This window comes from Saimiri boliviensis, chromosome 9 (assembly GCF_048565385.1).
Source record: "Saimiri boliviensis isolate mSaiBol1 chromosome 9, mSaiBol1.pri, whole genome shotgun sequence".
NCBI lineage: Eukaryota > Metazoa > Chordata > Mammalia > Primates > Cebidae > Saimiri > Saimiri boliviensis.
This window is the reverse complement of record NC_133457.1, coordinates 107,289,379-107,312,060: the sequence shown is the minus strand read 5'-3', so window position 1 is coordinate 107,312,060 and position 22,682 is coordinate 107,289,379. Positions and strand designations below refer to the sequence as shown.

The following is a 22,682-nucleotide window of genomic DNA, read 5'->3' as shown; positions in this document are numbered from 1 at the left end:
TAAAACAGACTACAAATCAAAGATTGTACAAAGAGACAAAGAAGGCCACTATATAAAGGGGTCAATTCAGAAAGAGGACATAATAATTGTAAGTATCTGTATACCAAACACCAGCACTCCCAAGTATATAAACCAAATATTCATAGATCCAAAGGAAGTGACAGCAGTAAAATAATAGTAGGGGACTTTAACACCTCACTTTCAGTAATGGATATCCAGACAGGAAATCAACAAAGAAACATTGGAGTTTAACTACACACTAGACAAAATAGGCTGAACTGATATTTACAGAATATTTCATCCAAGTTCTACAGAATATACATTCTTACACTTTTTTTTTTTTTTTTTGAGATAGAGTCTCACTCTATCACCCAGGCTGGAGTGCAGTGATGCAGTCTTGACTCACTGCAACCTCTGTCTCAAGTAATTCTCATGCCTCAGCCTCTGAGTAGCAGGGATTACAGGAACCTGCCACTATGCTCAGCTAATTTTTGCATTTTCAGTAGAGACAGCGTTTTGACACGTCGTCCATACTGGTCTTGAACTCCTGACCTCAAATGATAAAAAAATACAAGAATGAGCAGGACATGGTGGTGTGCCCCTGTAGTCCCAGCTACCTGGGAGGCTGAGAAGGCAGGATCACTTTAGCCTGGGAGGCGGAGATTGCAATGAGCCAAGATTGTGCCACCTCCGCGTGCCAGGCTCAAGTGATCCTCCTATCTCAGCCTCCCAAGTAGCTGGGGCTACAGAGGTGTGCCACCACATCCTGCTCATTTTTGTATTTTTCTGTACAGGTGGTGTTTCGCCACATTGCCCAGGCTGGTCTCTTAACTCCTGAGCTCAAGTGATCCACCTGCCTTGGCTTTCCAAAGTGCTGGGATTACAGGCAAGGGCCACTACACTGGCCTAATGCTGAGCATTTTAAAATGTGTTTGTTGGCCATTTGTATGTCTCATCCTCCTCCTCCTCCTCGTCCTCCTCGTCCTCCTCCTCCTTCTCCTCTCCTTCTTCTTCTTTCTTCTTTCTTCCTCCTCCTCCTCCTCCTCCTCCTTCCTCCTCTTCTTCCTCTTCTTCTTGTTCTTCTTCTTCCTGTTCTTCTTCCTCTTCCACTTCTTTTTCTTAGATAAACTCTTGCTCTGTTGCTGCAGGCTGGAGTGCAGTGGTATGATCGTAGCTCACTGCAGCCTTCTGGGCTTAAGCCATCCTCTCACTTCAGTCTCCTGAGTAGCTGTGACTACAGGCATGTACCACCATACCTGGCTAATTTAAATTTTTTTTTTTTTTTTTTTTTGGTAGAGATGAGGTCTTGCTGTGTTACTCAGGCTGGTCTTGAACTCCTGGACTCAAGCGATCTTTTCACCTTGGCCTCCTAAAGTGCTGGGATTACAGGCATGAGCCACTGTGCTCAACCTGTATGTCTTCTTTAAAAAACTATCTGTTCATATCCTTCACACACTTTTTAATGGGGTCATTTTGTTGCTGTTGGATTATTGGAGGTTCTTGTAGATTCTGGTTATTAGCCCTTTGTTGGATGCAGAGTTTGCAAATAATTTCTCCCAGTCTATAGTTTGTCTGGCCGTTCTGTTGGTTGTTTCTTTTTTCTTTTTTTCTTTTCTTTTTTTTTTTTATTGAGACAGCATCTCTCTTAGTCACCCAGGCCAAGTGCAAAGCCTTGTTCTGGGCTCACTACAACCTCCACCTCCTGGGTTCAAGCAATTCTCCTGCCTCAGCCTCCTGAGTAGCTGGGACTGCAGGTGTGTGCCACCACACCTGGCTAATTTTTGTATTTTTAGTAGAGACAGGGTTTCACTATGTTGGCCACACTGTCTGGAACTCCTGACCTTGTGATCTGCCTGCCTCGGCCTCTCAAAGTGCTGGAATTACAGGCGTGAGCCACCGTGCCCGGCCTCTGTTGGTTGTTTCTTTTGCTGTGCAGAAGACTTTTAGTTTGATATAATTCTATATGTCTATTTTCGTTTTTGTTGCATATGCTTTTGAGGTCTTGGTTATACATTCTTTGACTAGGCCTATGTCCAGAAGAGATTTTCCCTAGATTTTCTTCTAGAATTTTTATAGTTTCAGGCCTTACATTGAAGCATTTTATCTGTCTTGAGTTAATTTTTATCCGTTGTTGAGAGATATGGGACCAGTTTCATTCTTCTGCTTATGACAATCTAATTTTTCCAGCACCATTTTTTGAATAAGATGTCCTCTCCTCAGTGTACATTTTTGTTGACTCTGTTCAAGATCAGTTGGCAGTAGGTATGTGGCTTTATTTCTGGGTTCTCTTTTTTCATCCATTGATCTATGTATCTATTTTTATGCCAGTACCATGCTGTTTTGGTTACTGTAGCCTGGTTGTATAATTTAAAGTCAGATAGTGTTGTTTTTTGCTTAGGATTGCTTTGGCTATTTGGACTCTTTTTTTGGATCCATGTGAACTTAGCATTGTTTATTCTAATTCTGTGAAAAATGATGTGGAATTTTGATAGGAATTGCATTGAGTCTGTCAATTGCTTTGGGCAGTATGTTCATTGTAATGATACTGATTCTTATAATCCATGAGTGTGGGCTATTTTTCATTTGTTTGTGTCATCTATGATTTCTTTCTTCTTTCATCAGTGTTTTATGGTTTTTTAAAATAGAGATAGAGATATTTTACCCCTTAATAAAATGTATTCCTAAGTATTGTTTTTGTAGCTGTTGTAAATGGGATTGACTTCTTGATTTGGTTCTCTGTTTGATCTTGCATTGAAGGATTAGTTATTTATTCTAGTCTTCTCTGTCTGGCTTATTTTGTTTTTTTTGGGGTGTATTTGCTTAGAGAGTCTTCGTAATTTACCTGTTAATTCTGTTTCTTTTGTTTTTCCTTCTAGGCTACCACTGCCTCTTTTTTGGCACTAGATAGTGCCTTAGGCTCAAGTTTGCCTCAGTTGTAGTAAATCAGATTCGTACCTGTTCCCAAATGGGGGAGGTTCCAAAAGGGATATCTTGGCAGCCTAGGAAGCTTTCTAGGGGTTCGTGAATGAGGATCCTGTGAAACAAACCTCCTCCCGTGTGGCGATGCTGAACAGCCACTCTGATTTGGCATCTCCTTTGGCCAACGTCCAGAGCATAGTTGTCTAGGCTGGGGATAGTAAGTCCTACCTTTCCCGTTTGTCACTGACTGTCCTCAGGGAAATTTCTCTTTCTGGGCACTCTCAATGCTTCCTGTGACTTGAGGTAGAGGCAGGTCTCCTGCCAAAGAAGCCAGGGTGGTGGAGAAATAGATCGAATGCTACTTTTTCCAATGTAGAAGCTGTGAGTCAAGGGGAAGTTTTCCATGTGTTTGTTACTGGACAGATTGGAGGGCAGAGCATTATGGATATGGAAGTCTAAGCCTCTTATGATTGGCTCAGAGTTTTTCCACTTCTCTGTAGCCCCAGAAACTGTCTCATCCTATATCTGAGTTAGGGTATGTTGCTGGTGATAATATTAGTGCTGTGTATTTGTTTTCGGTTTTCTGTGAGGGGCGGGGAGTGAAACCAGCTTGCTTCTGCACTGCCATTTTGGAATTGGGAGTCCCAGTTTTGTCAATTTTTGTTTCATACATTTTGAAGCATCAAAATCAGAAATGTATTTCTGATTTTTGTCCTCTTGATTAAAATGGACTATTTATCATCATGAAATGTTTCTTTTTATCTCTGTCTTAAAGTCTACTCCATTTGAAATTAACCTATCCTTTCTTCTAGCTTTCTTATGCCCTGATTGGATGCTGTATAATTTATCTTTTCTCAACTGTTTTATTTCAGCTATCTGTATTGTAACATTTAAAGTGTATCTCTTGTAGTTGGAATATAGATGCTCCTTGTTATTATTATTTTTTAATCCTACATTCTCTGCTTTTTAGTTGGAGTGTTTAGTCCATTTACAGATAATGTAATCATGGACATAATTATAGGTCTACCATTTTATTACTTGTTTGTTTCGTATATATATTTTTTCTCTCGTCATTCTTTTTTGCCTTCTTATGGGTTAAAATAAATTTTTAGAACTCCATTTTAATTTGTTAATTGACATTTTAGCTACACTTCTTTATATGTTTTAAAGTGGTTGCTTAGTAATTACAATATTCATTCTTAACTTAGAGTCTACATTCTACTTAGATCTAAATATTTTACCACTTCACACAAAATTTAAGAGCCTTACAACCATACATATCAATTTACCCCCAATATTATGCTGTATTTTCACATATATTATGTATAAATACATTAAAAATCCCATAATACAGTGTTATAATTTTTACTTTAAAGAGTTAGAAGCATTTAGAAATTAAGGAGAATGTAAAATTTTATATTCACTCTATTAATCTGTTGTCACACTGCTATAAAGAACTATTGGACACTGGGTAATTTATAAAGAAAAGAGGTTTAATTGCCTCACAGTTCTGTAGGCTCACAGGTTTAATGGGCTCACAGGAAGCATGGCAGGGGAGACCTCAGGAAACTTACAGTCATGGTGCAGTGTGAACAGGAGGGAGGCACGTGTTATATGACTGGAGCAGGAGGAAGAGAGGGAAGGGGCAGGTGCTATACACTTTTAAACAACCAGGTCTCATGAGAACTCACTCACTATCATGAGAACAGCAAGGAGGAAGTCTGTCCTCATGATCCAGTCACTTCAAACCAGGCCCCTCCTCCAACACTGGGGATTATAATTTGACATGAGATTTGGGCAGGGACACAGAACCAAATTATATCACTCACCAACATGTTTAACATTTCCAGATATGGAGACAGAAATGACTCCATCCTGGATGTTAATCTTCCATGTTGACTTCTGTTTAACCCCAGTCCTGGGAATATCTGCAAAATTTCTGCTTTACTCACTCTTCCTAGTGTAACAACAGATCAATCTTGATGTCCTTGCAGAAATTGCCAGCTATGATGCCTATAGTACTCTTGCCTGTCTGGAGTGTGCCTTTAATTGCCTCTATAGAGCACATATACCCTTTTCTTATGGTATAAAAGCCCTGGTTCTGGGCAGTAATGGTGCAGAGATCTATTTGTCTTGCTGCCACCCAAGACTACACTTCTGTCTATGAGTTCCTACTGATAAACTGGATTTGTCAGCCTCATTCTTTGACTTCTTGGCTCCTTCTGTATTTGGATGTCACTTTGCATAGATGGCCTTTTCATAAAACATGAAGGATTTTCACTTATTCTTGAAGATATGAGTTTCTGTCTATGTCACCTCCCTTCATTTGATGAACTCCATTTAGTGTTCCTTGTAGTACAGGTCTGCTGGCAGTGAAGCCTCTTAGTTTTCATTCATTTGAAAATATTTTTATTTCATCTTTATTGTGGTGGACAGAACTTGAGCAACCCCCAATAATCCCCACTTTCTGGTATTCACATCCTTGTGTAATCTCCTCTCCTTGAGTGTGGGTGGGACCTGTGACTTGCTTCTAACCAACAGATTACGGCAAAAGTGATAGGTTGCCGCTGCCATGATATGGTACATTATAAAAGACTGTCTTGGTAGCTGACTCTAGTGTCTCTTTTACTTGCTGGCTGAGAGCATGGAGGCTTGCAAAAAGTTTTCTGAACCCACAAAGCAAGAAATTTCAGGCAATATCTAGTTGCTCAGCATGGCCTCAGTCTTGCAGTCTCAAAGAAGTAAATTGTGCCACTAACCCGAGTGAGCTTGGAAGATGATTCATTGTCAGTTCAGCTTCCAGGTGACAACAGATTCCTGGCTCTGACTTCTAATCTACAGAAACTGTGAGGTAATGTGCATATTTAAAAACTACTAGGTTGTGGTAATTGTTACATAGCAATACATTCATTTTCAGGTATATTTTAGTGGATATAGAATTCTGGGTTGACAATTTACATTGTTTTTCTTTTTCTTTTTGGATAGAAGTTCTCACTTTGTCACCCAGGCTGGAGCACAGTGGTGTGATCATGGCTCACTGCAGTCTCAACTTCCTGGGCTCAAGTGATCCTACTGCCTCAGCCTCCCAGATAGCTGGGACTACAGGTGTGCACCACCATGCTGGCTAAGTTTTGTATTTTTTTTCTGTAGAGGTGGGGTTTATCATGTTGCCTAGGCTTAAAGATGTTTTTCTGTTGTCTTTTGTTCTCTATTAGTTCTGATATGAAGTTAGAAGTCATTCAAATCATTGTTCCCATTATGTATTATGTGAATTTTCTCCAGCGGATACCATGATATTTTCTTTATCTTTGGTTTTCAGCAGTTTGGTATGATGTGTCTATATGTGGTTTTCTTTGTATTTTTTTTCCTGCTTGGGGTTTGTTGAATTTCTTGAATCTATAAATTTAAAACTTGCACTAAAAATTTGACCATTATTTCTTGACAAAACTTTTTTTTTTTTTTTTTTTGAGATGCAGTTTCACTCTTGTTGCCCAAACTGGAATGCAGTGGCATGCATGATCTTGGCTTACTGCAACTTCTACCTCCTGGGTTCAAGAGATTCTCCTGCCTCAGCCTCTCAAGTAGCTGGGATTACAGGCATGTGCCACCATGCTCGGCTAAATTTTTATATTTTTAGTAAAGATGGGGTGTCAACATGTTGGTCAGGTAGGCTGGTCTCAAACTCCTGACCTCAGGTGATCTATCCACCTTGGCCTCATAAAGTGCTGGGAATACAGGTGTGAGGCACTGCACCCAACCCATAATTTTTTTTTTTTTTTTTGTCTCAATCTTTTGTTGCCTTCAGGGACTCCAATGATACAAAGTTAAAACTTTTGATATTGCTCCACAGGTCACTGAAATTTCACCATTTTTAATTTTTTTGATTCTTTAGGATGTTCATTTTTAAAAAAATTAAAGATTATTTTATAATGCTTCATGAATGTGCATATCATCTTTGTGCAGGGGCATGCTAATCTTCTCTGCATTGTTCCAATCTTAGCATATGTGCTGCTGAAGTGAGCACAGCCAGGATATTTCTACTGACTGATCTCCAAGTTTGTTGACCTCTGTTACCACTTATCTCTTGTTAAGCCTATCCAGTGAACTTTAAAAAATCCAGATGTTGAATTTTTTAATTCTAGCATGTTCATTTGATTCTTTTTTGTAGTTTCTATTTATCTGTTGCAATTTCTATTTATTCATTTATTTGAAGCATATTTTCAGTCCTTGAGTATTGTTATAATGGTTGCTTTAAAATTATTTTATGCTGGTTGGAATTTCTGAGATGCAGATGCTAAGCCAGAGTTAGAAATACAAAAGATCGATTGTGGTGTGACACCTGTGAAAGAAAATGGGAAGAAACAGGATTGGGCAGGGGAGCAGTCACATCAAGATGAATTCCTGATACTATTTCTGCCAGCCTGACGGGGGAGCTCTGGAGCAACGATTGCCTACTAAGGGAATTTCCCTACTGGGTGCAGTGACTAAGCCTTTGTAATACTGCCTCGCTCAGGCGTTGACTGGAAGCCATCCAGAGAAGATGGGACTTAAAAAACCTGTTCTGTTGTGTTCTTGGCCAGGCGTGGTGGCTCATGGCTGTAATCACAGCATTTTGGGAGGCCAAGGAGGGCAGATCACAAGGTCAGGAGATCGAGACCATCCTGGCCAACATGGTGAAACCCCATCTCAACTAAAAATACAAAAAGTTAGCTGGATGTGGTGGTGTGCACCTGTAATCCCAGATGCTTGGGAGGCTGAGACAGGAGAACTGCTTGAACCCAGGAGGTGGAGGTTGCAGTGAGCCGAGATTGGGCCACTGCACTCCAGCCTGGTGACAGAGCGAGACTCCATCTCAAAAAAACAAAACAAAACAAAATTCTGCTCTGTTTTTTAGGCTTAGCTGGTATAGTCGTTTTTAAATATGTGAATTTGGCTAGGATGAACTACATTACAAACAACTTCTTTACCTATAAATTTTTCGTTAGGGTGGGACATAAGAGAGGTTGTTGCTGTGGGAGATTTGGAGGGCAGAAGTGAAGCAGCAACCATCTTTTAGTTGACATACGCTGTTTCTTACCTTCAGGCTTACCTTTGGGTTCTTGTGTATCCTCGTATTTCTTCCATTCTATTATGTGTGTAATTTCTTGGCCGGGCAGTCCTTGCATCTCAGTGGACTGCAGGGGCTGTTCAGGTACTTCCTCAGTTCAGGAAACTTTTCTTCTGGCAGGTATTTAATTGTTGCCTCTTTTCCTACTCTTACTTTGTCTCTACCTGGAACTTCTGTTCTTTACATGTGAGGACTCCTGGATCTTTCGTCTAAATCTTTTGTATTTTCCAATATTACTTTTATCTCATTATCTTTTTTCTCTACACTTTAAGATTATTTTTGTACTTAATCTTCCAGGTTTCTAATTCAGGGCTCACCAATGATATCCTCTCCTTTAATTTATTTACTGTTTCTTTCCTTTTTTTTTTTTTTTTTTTTGAGACGGAGTTTCGCTCTTGTTACCCAGGCTGGAGTGCAATGGTGCGATCTCGGCTCACTGCAACCTCCACCTCCTGGGTTCAGGCAATTCTCCTGCCTCAGCCTCCTGAGTAGCTGGGATTACAGGCACGTGCCACCATGCCCAGCTAATTTTGTGTATTTTTAGTAGAGACAGGGTTTCACCATGTTGACCAGGATGGTCTCGATCTCTTGACCTCATGATCTACCCGACTCGGCCTCCCAAAGTGCTGGGATTACAGGCGTGAGCCACTGTTACTGTTTCTTTTTTTAAAGCTCAAAGGTTTTTTTTTTTTTTTTTTCTTTTAAAAATAGAAAAAGAGATGGGGTCTTGCTACGCTGGTAGGCTGTTCTTGGACTCCTGGCCTCAGGCGATCCTCCCATCTGTCTTTCAAAGTGCTAGGATTACAGGTATGAGCCACTGCGCCCAGCCAAAGCTCGAAGTTCTTGCTTTAAGCTTCCGAAGTTCTTTTGTGTGTGATGCATTTGTATCTTAAAGCTTACTGTCTTTTTTTTTTTTTTGTGTGCCAATGCAGATGTTAATTTATCTCTTCAAGCTCCAGTTCTAGCCAGTAAATGTGTGATATGATTGTTCTACCTCGACCTCCTCTGGAGGTCCCTTTGTTGAACTGTTATCTTTTGGTATCTATTTCTTTGGGTGTAGATCTGGCTGAGAAGTGTCCTTAAAGATGAGGAGGAAGGAAGGGCATCTGACCCTGAGGACCTGTGGTTCATGACAGGCTGCTAGCTCCCTGCCAAGGTATCCACAGGAGGTTTCTCTGCTCCCTGGTCTCTCTCAGACTTGTGGGTGGGAAATCCAACCTATGCTAGCAACTTTCTGCTTTAGTAAAGGTCAGGAAGGCTCAGTAGTCTCATGCAGGGTCTAGGGAGCCAGAAAACCTGACTTTTCCCTGACATGGTCACATTTGACCCTTACTCCTTTATTGCTCATAAGTTAATTGTCCAAGAGGAAGGGAGCTCCCGTGGCAGTGATTTTTGTGGGAATCGGGTCTTGTTCAGGAAAGGCAATAGCCTGGAACTGGGATCCCGGAAGGAAAGGGAGTTCGTTCAGGCTCCAATCTCCTCAGAATCCCCTTGTTAAGGTATAATTTCCAAGATATTGAAAACTTAACTTTCTGTATAGTGAGCATGGGTCATAGATTCAATTAACTCATTAATGTGTGAACTGGCAACATGGTAAGATAAAGGGGAGGCATCTGACTTGCAACACCCAGCACTGAAGGACACGTGGTAATTTCTTTGCACCATTTCAAGCGTTGGCTGCTTTTCCTTCATGTCATCCTCTGCTCACGACAGCTCTGAGACTGAAGGTAGAAGCTGATAAAGGAGAGGTTGGGAAAGAGGTGACAGCGTGATAAAGGCTTGGAAAGAACAGAGCTATCTGAGGTTTTCTGCTCGGGAGCCACTATCTCCACTTGCCTATAAGATATCTATGTAGCCGGGTACAGTGGCTCACACCTGTAATCACAGCATTCTGGGAGGCTGAGGCGGGTACATCATCTGAGGTCAGGAATTCAAGATCAGCCTGGCCAACATGGTGAAACCCCGTCTCTATTAAAAATACAAAAATTAGCTGGGCGTGGTGGCTCATGCCTGCAATCCCAGCTTCTCAGGAGGCTGAGGCAGGAGAATCACTTGAACCTTAGAGGTGGAGGTTGCAGTGAGCCAAGATCGCACCATTGCACTCTAGCCTGGGCGACAAAAGTGAAACTTTGTCTCAAAAAAAAAAAAAAAAAAAAATTATCTGCTTAAATTTGAAAAATGGGCCCTTCTCGGTGGATGATTTAGAAAAAGCACATGTCTGGGCATCTGCCAGGATAAAGGATTTGGAAAGAACAAGTGGGTTGGATTTTAGTTTCTACTGACACCTTGGGTAGGTGCTCTTGTGCAGTGCACCATCTGCACAACTGCACTGGCAGGCCCCATGGGGGATGGCAACCAGCCTCAGATGGCAGAGGGATGGGACCGCCTCCACTCTGGTAAGAAGGAGAGTTGGAGAGAAAGGAGGCGTGGCCAGGAGCACGACAGAGTGAGAGGCATGGAAGGAAGTTGTGGGGTTTCTGTTTGGCATTATTTTCTCTGTGAAGAAGGAGAGAAGCCAAGTGTGAGTGAGGCCCGGAGATTTGGAGGGAGAGGCAGGTCTCCGTGAAGAAGGCAGGAGGGACTAGGAAAATCGGAGAGTTGTTGAGGAATGTCAAGGCCTGAACAGACGTTTCTCTGGAGTGGAAGGCAGGAGGGGGCAAAAGTTAGAAAGTGGGCAGTGAGCTCACTGGGGAAATGGGCCACTCTGAGGCGCAGGCTGGGGAGGAGGGCAGCCATCTGTTGGCCAGACGTAAGACAAAACCCCAGCCGCTTGCTTTCATCAAATAACGCACACCAGCTCTTATGGCAAGAACTTTTACAAATAGTAAGTCATTTGATTCTTAATTGTTACTTCCACTTGGCAGATGAGAAAAGCAAAGCACAGAAAGGTTAAGTGACTTGCTCAGAGTCACACAGCCGGCTAGTGGCAGAGCCAGGGTTTGAACCCAGACCATCTAGGAAGCTACATGGGAAGGATGGTCTGGGTCCTAACTCTTAACTGTGGGAGGCCTTTCCTGACTTTTCTACCAGGGGTGTCTCTGAGATCATGGAATCAGTTTCAAGCGTGAGGCAAGGTGATTTTTTTTTTTTTTTGAGACAAGATCTCAGTCTGTCACTCAGGTTCCAGCCTGGAGTGCAGTGGTGCGATCATGTCTCACTGTAGCCTCGACCTCCCCAGCTCAGATGATCCTTCCACCTCAGCCTCCTGAGTAGCTGGGACTACAGGCTCAGACCATCATGGCTGCCTATTTAATTTATTTTTCTTTTTAGTAGAGACAAAGTCTGACTATGTTGCCCAGGCTGCTCTTCAACTCCTGGGCTTGAAAGATCCTCCCACCTTGGCCTCCTAAAGTGTTGGGATTAAAGGTGTGAGCCACTGCACTTGGCCAAGGTGATTCTTTTAAAAGTTCAAAAGGTGATAATTTGTTTTGTTGGGGTGAGTCAGAACATTGTCACATCCAAATGCCATGGGCCATCAGGGAGAATCTAGGAGCCGTGGGGAGGTCTGCTTTCTGCTTCAGGCTTATAGGTAGACCTGGCTGGCCTAGAGAATGGGAAGTGGGGGTCAGGGAGTGACACTCATCTTTATTTATATTTTGGGGGGCTTTAGATTTTGAAATCCTATCTGTACATGCAGAACCCTTTTTGAGAGAAACCATTTTTTCTCGTTCTCATTTTTTTAAAGTTAGAAAAACATGCGAAAATCAGCTTTCTAACAATCTTAGTCCTCATTTTATAAAACACATTTCCTTGAAGCTACCGGCAGTATCACTTCTGTCAGCCACCAGCCTTGTAAAAGGAATAAACTCATAATCACCCCTCTATGGGAATGAGGTCAATTTCAATGACTGTCTAATAAAGGAGTAAACTCAACATTAAAAAAAATCAGAATCCCTAGGAACCCTAGAGGCAAATGGCAAAGGAAATTTGATCTGATGAAAACAGATTTTTTTTTTTTTAAAGAAAGACTTTATTATTCTTTATTTTCGAAGACAAAACTATGTTTTAAAAATGGTAGGTTGGTTTATCAGCAAATCTCTACTTAAGGAATTGAATATGGAACTGATTATACAGCTGGCAAGAACCTCACTATTTCAACAGATTCTGAGATGGTCTAATTTAGTGAAAGGTCTGAATCAGTTCGAAGCCGGTGGTTTCAGAACCCTGACTGGCTTAATTACCTTTGACTCTGAGAAAGCCGAGAAACTCCTTCCTTCAGTGGCCTCCAGAATCGAGAGAAACTTACCCCAATAAGCTGATAAAGATAGTTTCTTCATATATATATATAGTTTTCATTTTTCTTTCATAGAAATGGGGTTTTGCCATGTTCAAACTCTGGTGCTCAAGCGATCCTCCTGCCTCAGCCTCCCAATGCTGGGGTTACAGATGTGAGTCACCATGCCCGCCCAAAGAGAGTTTCTAATTAGCAGATCGATTTCAAAATACTAATCACTTCTTCAGCTATGCCCTGTTTGTAATATAGGAGGAATCTCCCCATGTGTGGCCTGGTCCCTTTGGTGTCTGCACACCTGAGGAAAGAGTCTTAGCCCTGTGCCACAAAACCCATGGTCACCACTGCACAGATGATATACAGATGTGGAAACTGAGGCTTGTTGGAGAGAGTGCCTTGATCAAGGTTTCAAGGCTGAACTGTGTCTGGAATACATCTCCTTATGACTCGCAGTCCAGTGCTCTTTGTAATGTATGTCAAAGTACTTGGTATGTGGCAATTAGATTATTAATAATAATAAAAAAAGAACGTTGGAAAATTGTTCTCTGCGCATTTTAGACATTTTCCCTGTGATAATTCCTACTAGCGATTTGGCCTCTCTGTGTAGTAATAATAACATATGAAGCCGTTACTATGCACTAGGTACCATACTAAATCCCGCCTGTGTCTTCACTTAATTGATCCTATCAATAACCTTGTGATCCACACTTATTATCTCCAGTTTTTTTTCTGTTTGTTTGTTTTTTGTTTTGAGATGGAGTTTCACTCTTGTCTCCCAGGCTGGAGTGCAGTGGTGTGATCTCAGCTCCCTGCAACCTCTGCTTGCATGGTTCAAGCGATTCTCCTGTCTCAGTCCCCTGAGTAGCTGGGATTACAGGTGTCCGCCACCACACCCAGCTAATTTTTGTATTTTTAGTAGAGATGGGATTTTACCACGTTGGCCAGGCTGGTCTCAAACTCCTGACCTCAGATGATCCACCGTCTGTGGCCTCCCAAAGTGTTAGGATTATAGGTGTGAGCCACTGCACCCGGCCTCCAGTTTATATAAAGGACAACTGAGGCCCAGATAGATGGAGTAAAATGCCCAACACCGGGATTCCCACCATTTCTTCCTTCTCAGTGCCTTCAGTGTCTTAGTATTTTTTCATCATGCCCCAAGGTCCAAATAAATACCTAATAGTTTTGTTTAGTAAGTAATTAGGTGCAAAACAACTTACAAATCTTTATGCCCTAACAGCTTAGTCATTGTTTGAAAAAATAACTCCCATAAATTGAAACAAAAAATACTTTTCTTCCATCTTAACCAGGATTACATCGTCATGGGATGGAGGTGACTGTTGGGCACTGCACAGCTTCTCAAAATGTGAATCAGATTGGACGTTACTTCCCTCATTTTCTGTTCTACATTGATTTTCACGTGATGTCTGCTTTTTATAACTGTAACTACAGAAAACCCAGCTTTTCAAAGATATGATGTCACTAAAAGCAATGTAGCACGAGCCCATGGTGAGCTGTGGACTGCCTTGAGCTGTAGGTTGTGGGTATCTGACTAACATTGTTTCTTTAAAACGGGTAAGAAAATAAATGTTGGCCGGGCGCGGTGGCTCACACCTGCAATCCCAGCACTTTGGGAGGCCGAGGCGGGTGGATCATGAGGTCAAGAGATCTAGACCATCCTGGTCAACATGGTGAAACCCCGTCTCTACTAAAAATACAAAAAATTAGCTGGGCATGGTGGCACGTGCCTGTAATCCCAGCTACTCGGGAGGCTGAGGCAGGAGAATTGCCTGAACCCAGGAGGCGGAGGTTGCAGTGAGCCGAGATCGCGCCATTGCACTCCAGCCTGGGTAACAAGAGCGAAACTCCGTCTCAAAAAAAAAAAAAAGAAAATAAATGTTCCTCTCCTCATGTGTGCTGCAGTGCCCAGGAGTTTTATTTATTTATTTATTTATGGCAAAATCTCACTCTACTGCCCAGGCTGGAGTGCAATGGTGCAATCTCAGCTCACTGCAACCTCTGTCTCATGGGTTCAAGTGATTCTCTTGCCTCAGTTTCCAGAGTATCTGGGATGATAGGTGTCCGCCACCATACCTGGCTAATTTTTGTATTTTTAGTAGAGACAGGGTTTCACTGTGTCAGCCAGGCTGATCTTGAACTCCTGACCTCAAGTGATCTGCCCGCCTTGGCCTGCCAAAGTGTTGGGATTACAGGCGTGAGCCACTGCGCCTGGCCCACAGGAGTGTTATCTTCATCTGCTTGGGCTGCTATACCAAAATACCATAAACTGGGTGGCTCAAACAGCAGAGATTTACTTTCTCACAGTTCTAGAGGCTAGAAGTCTGTGATTGAGATGCCAGCAAAGTTGAGTACCAGTGAGGGTTCCCTTCCTGGCTTGCAGACGGCTGCCTTCTCACTGTGTTTTGGCATGGCAGAAAGAGAGAGTGATCTTTCTTCCTCGTTTCATAAGGCCACTAATCCATCATGAGAGCCACACCCTCATGATCTAATCTAACCCTAATTGCCTTCCAAAGGCCCCATCTCCAAACACCATCACTTTTCGGGGTAGGGCTTCAACATATGAATTTTCAGGGATGCAAACATTCAGTTTGTAGCAGGTGTCTTGGCACACAACTCGGAAACTATGGTCTACAGGGAAGAGCCTCTATGCTTGGCACTAGGTCAGGCGGTTTTGTCCAGTGCACCCCATCAAATGGGGCTCACACTCTAGGAAATAGACTTATTCATTCAGCAGATGTTTGACAAGCTGCCATTCCATGCCAGCCCATTGTGCTGTGCTGGGGTGGGGAGGGACAGAGGCTCCAAGGAATGGCCAGAGAATCCATGTTGGAGCTGGTAGGTTCGGGAAAGAAGGGGCAGGAGAGAGACGGGCAATTCCTTACAAATTTTTGCTCAGCAGCCCAGGGTTGTAGTTTATCTCAGAGAATGATCTGATCTGATTCAGCCACAGTCTGGTCTCCACCTTTAAATGTTGGGAACTGCATAAATCAGCACGTTTTGCTCGAAGCAGAGTCTATATACAGCACTGCCAGGCTGCTTGCCATAATTAGGCCTCCAGCAGTGATTGTTTTGGCTCCTTGTGTTTCATCCCCAGCCCCGGAGGGGGAAGGGAGGGGTGTGATCAGGGTTATGACGCTTGTGTGCAACCCCAACAGGTGAGGGGTTTGGAGACGAGAGCATAAACGGAGGCTCTGCTCAGTGGCTCGTCCTCTGCTGTCCCCATCCCCATCTTTGTCTGCACCACAGGGGGTCTTCCTACATTCTGTGGTCACTCCACCCTGCATTTCCAAGCCCTTCTCATCTCCGTCATTCCCCCACAAATAGCCTCCCTTAGGCTTTTTGAACTTGGGGATGCACGCCCTGAGGGCAGTCCGTCCTCAGGAGGAAGGACCCAAAGAAAAATGATGCGAGTCCTGGAGGCGGGCTCAGGACCATTTAGGCTGGGAGTTCTGGGGCCCTGGTCAGTGCTGGATGGCTGAGGAAGGGGGAGGGGCACAGGTGGTCTTTTGGATTCCGTGCCCTGTGGGCGGGGTGAAGCTATAGGAAGGTCAGAGAAGGACCCTCTAACTAGGGGCACAAGGCAGGGAGGTCCTGGTCACTCAAGTCTAAAGGTAGTTCTCTTTGTGTGCAAAGATGGAGAAGCATAGGGGTCTCAAAATCTGATCCTGTCATACTGCCAGGGGGCCTGGGCCTCTCGGAATTCTAGGAGTCGCCTGAGTGGGGCCAGGCCCGTTTGGAATTCTGGTAGCAGTGATCATTATCCTGATTGGAGGTGTGGTATTCTGCATTCACTTACTAGCTTGCGGACTGAGATACTTGTTTGTGGGCTTGGTCAGTTTCTAGGAGAGATGAATTAAGTTCTCCAAATAATAATTGTTGATTTAGTTCTCTATGCAATTCTGTAATTTGATTCTTATGTTTTTTTGTTTTTGTTTTGTTTTTTGAGAGAGGGTCTTACTCTGTCTCCCAGGCTGGAGTGCAGTGGCGTGATCTCGGCTCACTGCAACTTCCACATCCTGGGCTTAAGCAGTCCTCCCATCTCAGCCTCCCAAGTAGCTAGGACCGCAGGCACTCTCCACCAAGCCTAGCTAATTTTCCTTTTTTTGGGGGGAGAGATGGAGTTTCACCATGTTTTCCAGGCTGGTCTTGAACTCCTGATCTAAAGTAATCCACTTTCCTCGGCTTCCCAAAGTGCTGGGATTACAGGTGTGAGCTACCTTACCTAGCTTGACATCTTATGTATTTTAAAGCTACAGTTTTAGTGAAAATATATGCTCCTGGGTGGTTATTTGAAAATCTATATATAGTTCTTCTTGTGACATTGCATTCACATACGTTTGTCAGATATTAGGATGATCACCCCGGCTTTTTTTTGGTTCGTATTTGTCTGATATATCCTTTTTAATCCTTCTCTCTTCCATCTCTCTATATCCTTTTGTTTAAGTGCTTACTTGTAAATAGCACACTACGGGATCTTATATTGCTCATTGAATCTTAGACTCCCCAACTTTTGCCTGATGACAATAACTCATTTATCTTTACTGTGAATACTGTTATGTTATGCCTATATCATAATGAACCTCTGATTTAAAAGCAAACAGCTGGTTGGGTGTGGTGGCTCATGCCTGTAATCCCAGCACTTTGGGGGGCTGAGGCGGGCAGATCACTTGAGGTCAGGCATTCAAGTCCAGCCTGGCCAACATGCTGAAACTCCATCTCTACTCCAAAACCAGAAAAATTAGCCGGGCATGGTGGCATGGGCCTGTAGTCCCAGCTACTCGGGAGACTGAGGCAGGAGAATTGCTTGAACCTGGGAGACAGAGGTTGCTGGGAGCTGAGATTGCACCACTGCCCTCTAACCTGGGAGACAGAACAAGACTGTATCTCAAAAAACAAAACACAAAACAAATCAAAAAAGCAATGGCTAATGGAATATCACCATTTTGCAGTCCTCAGCGACACAATAGATGCAGGTAATGATCGCCAGTGGTGGCTGACCGTATAAAGGGAGACCAAAACCGAATCTGAACAGACCTCCAGATGCAACTCCAACGGGCTGAATCTACCACTCAGAAAATCTGAGGAACACGTGAAATTATACGACAAGGATGCAGCCAACAAAATACAGACCACGGGACATGTCAGGACATACCACCAGGTTTTCTCAACAAATGAAAACAAGGAAAAAGGAAAGACAGGACGGGAGGAGTACAGATGAAAAAGACTCAAGAAACATTGAGCTAGTTGCAGTGAGTGGACTTTACGAGGATCGTGATTGTTAAGCTATAGAAAAACATTTATGAATTTATTGTTCTGGAAAATCTTACCTGACAAGAAACCCAAGCGGCACTCAGGGGAAGGGAGGAACACACTTTATTACGCCGGCGAGCCCAGAAGGGTTCACACTCAAAAGTCTGGACTCTGGCTAAGAAAAGTACATAGTTTTGATAGGTAAAGGGGTAGGGGAAGGAACTCCGGACTTTAGACAACGCAGCAGGTTTTAGACAACAGGTAGTTTCTCTTAAGGTTTTCTGGTTAGTAAGCAATAAGCTGAGGCTCAGAAGCAGGGAGAGGCAGTTACTAACAAAAATAGGGTCAGTTTCAAAAATAGGGACGGCTGCTGACCACCTGCTGACAAAATCCTGGGTGAAATTTCCACTTTATTACGAGACAATGGACTATTAGATATTAAGAAATTATTATTTTGTTAGATACGGTATTGTGGTTGTATTGTTAAAAATACTTACATTACACATTGAAATATTTAGGGGTGAAATGATATAACGCCTGGGATTTAATTCGATTTGAAATACATCGGGGGGAGAAAGTGCAGGAGGTTAGAGAGTTGGATTGGCCCTGAGTTAATTGGAGAAGTGGAATGATGGGTAACTGGGAATTTATGACAGCTCTCTCTACTTCTGTATATATTTCAAGTTTTCCATAATAACATGTAAAAAAAAAAGTGGGGGTGGGGAAGTAAATAGCTGATCTGTTTTTTGCGGGGGGGCCCCGTGTCTCTGGCCCGCCCCCACGACCGGTTCTGAGGCCCCAGGCTGGCTGGGCATGAGCTGCATTCCCCGAAGGCGTCAGGAGGTGGCGCCACTGCTCCTCTGCCAGCTGCAACTCCCCGCCCCATCTCCCCACCCCGCCTCAGAGGCCGCCGGGGTTCCTGCTCTTCCCTGTAACGCAGGGTGCGGGGAGGGAGACCTGAGGTCCAGCGCGGATTCCCCCTTTCCAGCGCGTGCTCTCTAGCTTTCTGGCCCTCATCCTGCGGGGCTGTGGCTGCCTCTGATGCACCTGTCCAGGCTTGGGGAAGGAGCCTTGTCCTGGCCCCATGAACACACTCTAGGCTCTAGAACTTCACCTTGATCTTGGAGTCTCCCTTCCGTGTCCTCTGGCCTCCCCCACACCTGGAGGCAGGCATTAGCCTCAGTGCCCCGCAGCCCATGTGCCTAACCCCCGTCTTTCAACCCCAGACTCCAATGACAGGGTTGGGCGGATGCCCCTCTGGCTGAGCCTTCAGGTGTGAGGCCCTCGGTAGGAGCCAGAACCCTGCCTGTGGGTGTGTGTGGTTGTGGCCTTGAGCTGAGCAGACCCTGGCCAGGGAGTTCCTAAGCCTAGGTCCCAGAGCAGCCTCCCATGCCACTCTACAACATGCTGAAGTTGAACACGGAATCATGGTTTTCTTTTTCTTTCTTTTTTTTTTTTTTTAATTGAGACAGGGTTTCATCATGTTGGCCAGGCTAATCTTGAACTCCTGACCTCAGGTGATCCGCCTGCCTAGGCGTCCCAAAGTGCTGGGATTACAGGTGTGAGCCTCTGTGCCTGGCCAGTTTTCTAACCTTTTTTGTTTCTGAGACCCAGTCTCGCTCTGTAGCCCAGGCTGCAGTGCAGTGGCGCAATCTTGGCTTGCTGCAACCTCCACCTCCTGGGTTCAAGCGATTCTTCTGCCTCAACCTCCCGAGTAGCTGAGGTTACAGGTGTGCGCCACCATGCCCGGGAATTTTTGCATTTTTAGTAGAGACAGGGTTTCACCATGTTGGCTAGGCTGGTCTCAAACTCCTGGTCTCAAGTGACCCACCCACTTCAATCTCCCAAAATGCTAGGATTACAGGCGTGAGCCACCACACATGGCTGGTTTTCTAACTTTCTAAAGGAGAGGAATTCCATTTCTAGAAGCCCAGTATCTAAGATCAACAGGAGAGATTCCTGGTTCCATCTGGGAGGAATTGTCACTTAGGCCTCCTCTGACCCCCCACCCCCAGCCCAGGGTGAAAAACACCAGGCTTCCAGGACTCTGGGTTCCTTACATTTCTGGCTAGCTGTCAGCCCGAGTTCCTACAAGCCCGTCCGAGGCTCCAGGAAGTCCTCCTGGGCACTCGTTTAATCCCTTCATTCATATATTCATTTCTTCAACAAACATTTACTAAGCTCATACTCTATGCTAAACTCACAAGGAGACCAGCGACCAAGATGGGGACTCTGTCCTCTGTGAGCCCCACAGCCTGGTGAGCAGACACACAATCTGGGCCTGCTGTCCAAGCAGGTGGCCCCCAGTTCAGGGAGCACAGAGCAGAGGGTGCCTGCCAGCTCAAGGGAGTCCGGGGAGGCTCCTCGGAGGAGGTGACATCCAGGCGGTCTTGAGGAAAGTCAGGGGTCTGGAAGACAGTGAGAAGCTTTCTTTCTTGATGCAGCCATTTAGAGAGGACTCCCCGAAATGACAGCAGGGAGCGAGAACTCAAGACTGTGATTTGGGTGGAGACCAAGTGCTTTCTTGCAGATCCCCCGCCTGGCGTGTGGCATGAGCATTTATCTATCGGGCCGCCCACACAGACGAAGCAGCGAGTCACTACTCCTTCGGAAACACCACTACAGGATGTCTGGAAGGAAATCTACTTCCCTCACAGAGGGAAATTGCCAATAATCAGTGTTGCTGAGAACACGAGTAGCTTCATGGGCCCCAAATGAAAGACTGAATCCCAAGTGTTCCTTCCAAGTGCTGGGGGGTGACTCAGTAATAAGGTGCCAGGATTGTAAGGCCCCCTCCTTGGGCAGAATGCCTCTCCATCCACAAATAGAAACTTGCTGAGAATTTAATTAAGAACAGTGTACATAAAACTCACTGTTCCTAAGTAAACAAATATTAAGCAAGATACTTCACATTCATGTTATGGGCTCTTAAGGGGTGAGAAAATCGGAACAGGAGGGGTGGGTGGGGAGCTCTTGAGGGGGAAGAGGAAGAAAGATTCAGACTGAGAAGAAAATAGATTCCAGGTTGGGGAGGGGAGAGAAGGCGAAAGGCAGACATCCTCACTGCAGTCGGAACAGAGGAGAGGCAGATGGAAGGTTCTAACTTCTTCTCTGTCCAGAGTTTTTTTGGAGATGGAGTCTCACTCTGTTGCCCAGGCTGGAGGGCAGTGATGTGATCTCAGCTCACTGCAACCTCTGCCTTCCGGGTTCAAGGGATTCTCCTGTCTTAGCCTCCCAAGTAGCTGGGATTACAGGCACGCACTAACATGCCTGGCTAATTTTGTATTTTTAGTAGAGACAGGGTTTCACCATGTTGGCCAGGCTGATTTCGAACTCTTGACCTCAGATGACCCACCCATCTTGGCCTCCCAAAGGCATGAGCCACCGTGTCCGGCTCAGAGTGTTTTTTTTTTTTTTGTCGTCTCAGTTCTCCACTTTCTTGCTTAGTTTTCATTAGGTTCTGATGCCTGTTAGCTGGAGACAGATTTTCTGATCACACTGGGTTTTCTCTTTGGGCCTTGCAGCTGGTCCTGCTCACTCACCTCCACACACGTGCCACCTGCTGTCCGTGCACCTGTGGAAAGTGTCTCTACTGAGGATTTCCTCTCAGCCCTGTGCTTGGGAGGGCTGGGAATACAGGGGAGTTAATGGCTCTGGGAGTAGGCAATGACAGACGAGAGCTGGAGTATAAATACCTCACCTCCCCTTCCCCTTAGGTGGATTAATTTAGAGCTAAACCTTCCATACTATTCCGCAGAGCTACCCAGTAGGATTGAGCGCTCCTTGCCCACAGTGGTAACTGTACTGATAACACCCTATTAATTGGCTTCCATTCTTTCTCTATCTTTCTCTCCCTTTTCCTTGCTGCTGCTTCCTGGAGTCACCTCCCAAATAAATTACATGCACTCAAATTCTTGTCTCTGGGTCTGCTTCTGGGAGAACCCAACTCTCACAAAGGCTTCATATACCATATTGAAATTTTATTTTGGGGATCTATGACTCTCCCCACCCCCAGAGTTAAGTTAATCCTGATTGCAATGCAGAGTGACTAATACCCTTTTATTGTTAAAGTTTTGCATTGAAGGCATATTTTCTTTTTTTTTTTTTTTTTTGAGATGGAGTTTCGCTCTTGTTACCCAGGCCGGAGTGCAATGGCGCGATCTCGGCTCACCGCAACCTCTGCCTCCTGGGCTCAGGCAATTCTCCTGCCTCAGCCTCTTGAGTAGCTGGGATTACAGGCACGCGCCACCATGCCCAGCTAATTTTTTGTATTTTTAGTAGAGACGGGGTTTCACCGTGTTGACCAGGATGGTCTCGATCTCTTGACCTCGTGATCCACCCGCCTCGGCCTCCCAAAGTGCTGGGATTACAGGCTTGAGCCACTACGCCTGGCTGAAGGCATATTTTCTTACTGTGTTTTGAAGGTTTATTGTCCCTGAAGGATGGCTTAAGGTTTACAAAGTGACTTTTCGACCTTAGAGTTAATGGTGAATTTACTAGAAAGTCTGATGTTTCCCTTTCCAAACCTAAGTGATATGGGTTGGCTCTGTATTCTCCCGAAAATCTCAGGCTGAGTTGTAATCCGCATGTGTTGGAGGAGGGACCTGGTGGGAGGCCCCTCTGTATTCTCCTAGTGGGAGAATAGTGTAGCCCTTCTCCATTTGCCCTCTCTTTCTTGCTCTGCCGTGGTGAGACGTATTTTGCCTTCTGCCATGATTGTAAGTTTCCTACGGCCTCCTAGCCAGGCTTCCTGTACAGCCTGGGAACTGTGTGTCAATTAAACCTCTTTTCTTCTTAAATTACTACTCAGGCATTTTTTATAGCAGTGTGAGAACAAACTAACACATTTACTACTCAGGCATTTTTTATAGCAGTGTGAGAACAAACTAACACATTAAGATTGTATCTGGACCCTACCCTTTATGTCACCTACATTGAAAGTTACTAGAAATAAGGGTATAAATCCTCAGCTATGTTATCATTCATTTATCTTATTCATGATATAAGTTTTTATTGAGAAAGTATGTGCCATGTGCCAGGCACTCCTGCCCCGTGAACTTGTCTTGGGCAGCTTGAGATTGGATTTTGGATGAGGTTTTATTTTACTTATTCACTCACTATTTACTGATAGTCTTTGTGTGCCCAGCACTGTGTTGG

At 44.3% G+C, this 22,682-nt stretch overlaps 1 non-coding gene across 1 annotated transcript; it reads right to left on the bottom strand.

Moving 5' to 3' along the window:
* Positions 1–6,837: 6,837 nt before the first annotated feature.
* Positions 6,838–6,943, bottom strand: LOC120367961 (U6 spliceosomal RNA). Its single transcript, XR_005582200.1, has one exon. It is a non-coding gene; the product is annotated as a U6 spliceosomal RNA (small nuclear RNA).
* Between the last annotated feature and the right edge of the window lie 15,739 nt (positions 6,944–22,682).